The sequence below is a fragment of the Lactuca saligna genome, chromosome 7 (assembly GCF_052625555.1).
Source record: "Lactuca saligna cultivar CGN05327 chromosome 7, ASM5262555v1, whole genome shotgun sequence".
In the NCBI taxonomy this organism is placed as follows: domain Eukaryota; kingdom Viridiplantae; phylum Streptophyta; class Magnoliopsida; order Asterales; family Asteraceae; genus Lactuca; species Lactuca saligna.
Window position 1 is genome coordinate 33,486,528 of NC_136423.1, and position 6,261 is coordinate 33,492,788.

Consider the following 6,261-nt stretch of genomic DNA (forward strand, 5'->3'; position numbering starts at 1 on the left):
AGATTGCAATGAAAGCAAATCAGATCAGATAACAGGGTGGTGATGGTAACAGCAGTAGAATCTTGGTTAATATGACCCGCCCGACCGCACTTAAAGCAGCCAGAACCACCCACCCTGCATGCCCCATCGTGCATCCTGCCACACTTGCCACAGCGGTCCCGACCCTGCTGGCCCTTCGGTCGTGTATGAACAACCTTGGGCCTCTTGCTCGAACCCTCTTCACTCTGCACATAATCTGTCTTCCTCTTCTTCTCCATATCCAGATCAATCTCTCTCTCCCTAGCCGTCGCTATCATATCCTATATCGTTCTGCAACTAGATCAGCTTATAAACTTCCAAATATCACCCCTTATCATCTCATGGTACCTCGCCTTCTTCATCTCTTTATCCACCACATACTGCGAAACCAATAATGCCCTCTCACGAAACATCATGGTGATCTCAGCCACCATCTCAGTAGTCTAGCGGAGATCCTGAAACTTTCACGCCAATTGTTGTACCTCGATCACTAGTGCAAACTCGACCCCGAATCTAGTCGTAAAATAATCCCATGGCATCGAATCAATGACATCATCACCAACTGCACGCCCAACCTCATCCCATCAGTCTCGGGCTCTATCTTTCAAAAGATAGGAAGCAAGTCTAACCTTTTCCCCCATGGGACATCTGCTGATGCAGAAGGCGTTAGCAAAATCCGATATACACCTCCTACTTGCTATTGGATCCTTCGCCCCGTGATAGTTTGGAGCTCCACATGCCCGAAACTCCCTAAAGGTCAAAGAACAGGCCCCAATCAAGGCCACCATCTCATAATGGAAAGAGACCAAATTCTCCTCTAACAGCTCCACAATACCCTCCTTGATCATACTGAAAATCACACGAGTATGCTCGAGAATGCAACGCGTTATCTCAGACGGAATGAAATTCCTCGTCTGATTATCCAACTGCCTAGCTCCATAACTTGAGCCCGAGCCCTCACAAGCACTGGAACTACAAACTGGTATGCCTCAAAGAGTCACCCTATTGAAAATAAACCATATAAACCATCAGAATATGCATCAAAATATATCAACGAATCACAAACTCTACAAGCTTCCTGGTTTCATCGCAACTCTCCTTGATTCTAGTACGGACCCTCATCTTCTAGTAGTACGAGCCCATACTACCTTCCACATCTATCCGTACTTTCCTCAACGATTTCCTTAAATCCGCTAAGTCACTTTATAACCATACAATTAACCTTCATCAAGATAAGGCTCCCAACACTAAATATCTTCTTAGGGAAAATTCCGCACCACTCTTCGCCATCAGCTGCATTAGGAACTACCCTAACTTCTTCTAACTACCTCACGAATACAATTACATATCACCAAAACCAGATAATTCTTCGAATGAGAGGTCTCATACTACCACATTTGGACTCAAACAAGAGCTACGCAATAGAGTTAAAACCTAACCTTCTAAAATTATCTAGTCTCGGTAATATATAACTTAACATATTCACTTACTAGTTAGCTGAAACTAGTTAGAACTCCTAAAAAGCACAAAGCAAGCAAAATTCGAGCATCGAGTAATCAGAACCAAGCATAACCTAATCATGTCATCCTATCACTAACTGATCATTACTAGCATGCAAGTCTACAAGCTCATACAATACGCAAACAAAGGCATCTCTCCTAGCATTCTATCATGCAAATACTGAGCAGATCCTTAGCCCTAACTAGCATGAAATTCACGGATTCACAAATCAAATCATGTCAGATAACATGTATGGATATTTTGGGAAATTTTACTTGATCTCGGTCGATTGCATACACCACACCCTTTCTTGTACTAAAAAACCTTTTTTTTTATAACATTTATTTTTGAATTTTTTTACCAAATACTCATTTTGAGTTCAGACACACCTGAGAGTATGTTCGAAACCCTCAAACTAAGGCTCTGATACAAACTTGTAACGTCCCAAAAATAATACCCAAAAATTTCATTTTTCAACTAATAAAACAATATCCGAAAACTGTTGGATAAGGTGTCTAAGTCCATAACTATTTCTGGTATGTACTTGACCCAACCCGGCATGGTCCATTTGGGTTGCATGGCACCATGCAATTGGATAGACTAAATGAGAGAAATAACACTTGGAGATTATTAATATATTATAAGTTCTAATATATTAATTAATTATTATTTGATTAGTTTGATTAATAATTAATTTAGAATTAATTAAGTGATCAAAAGAGAACTAATTAAATATATGGGTTGATTATGTAAATCATCCATATCTTGTATAGTGGGCTAAGAGGCTCCATGGATTATCAAGTTGGGTTCCACCCATAGGATGCTCCATGGATGCTCCATGGGAGTTACAAATCCATGGGTCATGGAAATGAAGAGTCATGACACATTAGGGTTTACATGGTGTAACCCTAGATGTGTCAACACTATATAAGAATCATATTCTACACCAAAATCGGCTACACTAAGGAAACAAGAGGGCTAGGCCGATTTCAAGAAGTGTGCATTCTCTCAAAAGTCTTTCCAAGAGCATTTGGTGTTGTGTGAAGCATTTGAGGCATCACACTTGGGGTGCTAGGCTCATAAGGTTTCAAGGAACATAAGCAACAACAAGGTAAGTTATTCTATCTATCATTTAAGTTAAAATTGTTCCCCATGTATGCTAGATAGGAATATAGCCTTGGAATTCAACTTTGCATGATAATTAGACAAACATAGATCCAAGGTTATTAGGGTTGCATGTACACCTAGGAAGTGTTAGAATGCTCAAAACCCATCATTGGTATCAGAGCCTAGGCTTGTTTGCTTTTTATTTGTGCTTAAAAGTTGAAAAAAGTCGAAAAACTTGCTGTCTGACGAATGGACTCATCGAGTCCATGGGGGGACTCGTCGAGTTCACTTGTATCTTCAACCTACTCGGCGAGTAGGTTCATGCACTCGGCGAGTAGGTACGACAGAGTGCAGAATTTCAACTTTAGTTGCTGGAAATGGATTAGAAACATTACCTTAAACTGTTTTGGTACTTGAAAACTTGTTTTAGATGGTGTAATGTCTTTTCTAATTCATTTACAAACAACTAGTTATCAAAATTACAAAGATTAAGTGTGATTTTGATGTATGAAAGTGTTCATATTCATATTCTTGTTCTTATGATGTTTAGATGATCATAGGAATTATTTGTAACCTATGTGGTAGTTTAATTCTTGATCATAATGTGTTTTAATGGAGTCCATAACTTGTCCTCAAGTTATGGAAAACCAAAAGTCTCTTGGATGAAAAAACCATTAAAAGAACACAACAGTTAGAAAAATAAAGAGTCTTCATTTTATTACTCTATTAAACTCATAAGTTACAAGAAATGAAAAGTTTTGAAAGTTTACAAAACTTGCCCTCAAGTTTTGGAACAAGTAAAGTTAAGTTAAAACTTTAGTTCCAACCCTTAGAATTTTAAAAGTTAAAATTCAACCCTTATACTTATATTATTATAATTTAATAATTATATATATATATATATATATATATATATATATATATATATATATATATATGTATGTATGTATAAGAACAAAGTCGTCTTACCGCTAGTACGCCTCATTCACGAAGTCGGCCTATAAGGTGGGTATAAGGTTGTTGCCTATAAAATGGCAATTTAATGGGTGTCCATTCTCACCCACCGCTCGCTTGATTGTTGGAGGGTCGTTAGCCGAACGGGTAGGACAAAAACTTATAAATTCTCATTAAAAGTATGATGAATATTGTAAAGTAACTAAATGTTTTATTAAATTCCCAATCTTAGTTACTTTAGGAAAATGTGAATAAGGTGCTAATCCATGAAATTACACTTTACACTTTGTCTAAGTCGTTGGTAGAGCGTGTGTTGTTAACCGGCACACTAACTTGGACCTAACAAGGTAGGTAAACGGTGACTTAAGGTTTATTATAGTATCGGTGGAGCGTGTGTGGTTTACCGGCACATCGATTGAGTGATAAACTTTAAGGGTACCAAGTGATTTGCATGGTTACTTCACACCTCGTTTTGTGATACTCGGTATCCCAGTCACAAAACTTGGAGGGCACACTCGAGATTGAAACATGTCTTTGAAAAGTTCATTGAATCTCAAAGAATCTAGGAATTTCTAAGAACCAATCATAAAACCTAATATCTAATATTTCGGTTTTCGTGGTGGAAATTAGTGAATCGTCATTCACCTACCTTTCAAATATGTTATAGCTTGGATTACGGCATACCTATTCTAAGTTATAATATATTGTGATTGGATCCTAGCCTTAATATTACATTTGGGTGTTTTATTAAGGACTCTCTTAATATCTAAACTAATCTTGTCCTCTTCCTTCAGATGTCTTCAAACAATGCTGCTTCTGGCTCTAATCCTAATGGCTCCTTTACCCTTATGAACTTGTGTGGGAAAGTCACTTTTGATGGATCCAACTTCAATGAGTGGATCAGAAACATCAGGATGATTACCCGCTACGAGGACAAATAATATGTCCTTGACAAGGAGCTTAAGGAGATTGATGAGACCACTGCAACTCCTCAGGAGATCGCTGACTTTCAGGCACATGAAAGGGATGCTACGAAAGTAGCATGCATCATGATGGCCACAATGACAGCGGAACTCCAAAAGTCCTATGAGGATTTCTACCCTTATGAAATGCACCAAGATTTGATGGAAAGATACCATCAAAGTGCACGACAAGAGAGGTACGAAATCATCTGCTCCATGATAACAACCATGATGAAGGACGGGGATTCCGTCACGAGCCACATGCAGAAAATGCAAAGGTATGTGGATCGATTGCTGAAGCTTAATGTGAACTTCCCTGAGGAGCTTGCAATAGATATAATTTTGCGCTCCTTACCATCGTGCTATGATCAATTCCGCATGACATATCACATGAATAAGGAAGAGGTCACACTCAGCAAACTTCAGGGACTTCTCAAGACCGCAGAATCAGGTCTTAAGGGGAAGTCGGTTGTTAACACTCCTACTTCAAACTCCACTCCGGTTTTGGCAATCGGGAAAAGTCTAGGGAAGAAGAGAAAGAGGTCTTTGAAGGGTACCAAGGTTAGGACCCTTGATGGCTCTTCTTCAAGTGGAACCAAGAAAGGTTTCGTCACTCCTTCTTCTGACCCAAAAGAGGCTGAATGCTTCTATTGCCATGAAAAATCACATTGGAAGCGGAACTGCCCAAAATACCAGCAAGATGTGAAGGATGGGAAAGTTAAACCCAACCATGCAGGTATTTACACTATCATTTCTAATAACTCACCCCACTCGAAATCTTGGGTCCTTGATACTGGTTGTGGTATTCACATTTGCTGTGACTTGCAGGGACTAAGAAGAAGTGAGAATGTGGAGCAAGGAAGAATAAACTTAATCATGGGGAATAGGAAAGTTACACCTGTCACCAAGATTGGAGTTTATACTTTATCGCTAAGTAGTGGGTTAAATTTAGATTTGAATAAATGTTGTTATTCGCCAGAAATGGCAAGAAATATTATTTCCTTTCATGCATTGTATAAACAAGGTTTCACCTTTTCATTTGATAATGAAGTTGGTTTGATTAATGCTTTCTTTAATAATGTTCTTTATTTTAAGGCATTACCTTGTGATGGTGTGTATGAAGTTGTATCTGTTGTAGATAACTTAGGAAATAATGTTTTGTGTATTGATTCTCCTAATAATAATAACTTGGATAAAGCATCACTATGGCATTGTCGTCTTGGACATATAAGCAAGAAACGCATAGGCCAACTCCAAAAGGATGGAGTCTTGGAGTCATTTGACCTAAAGTCAAATGATAGTTGCGAGTCATGCTTACTTGGAAAAATGACGAAGTCACCCTTCACAGGCTCGTGTGAGAGGGGTGAATGTTTGTTGGACCTTGTGCACACGGATGTGTGTGGACCATTCAAACATGCCACAAGGGATGCTAATCGTTATTATTTGACTCTTACTGATGGTTACAGTAGATATGGATATGTCTACTTAATCAAGCATAAGTCAGAGACTTTCGAAAGGTTTAAGGAATTTAAACAGGAAGTCGAGAATCAATTGGGCAGGAACATTAAGATGCTTCGATCCGATCGAGGTGGTGAGTATCTTAGTTCCGAGTTCCTCGACTATCTAAGGGAATGTGGGATTGTCTCACAATTGACACCTCCCAGGACACCGCAGTTGAATGGTGTGGCTGAGAGGCGTAATCGAACCTTGTTAGACATGG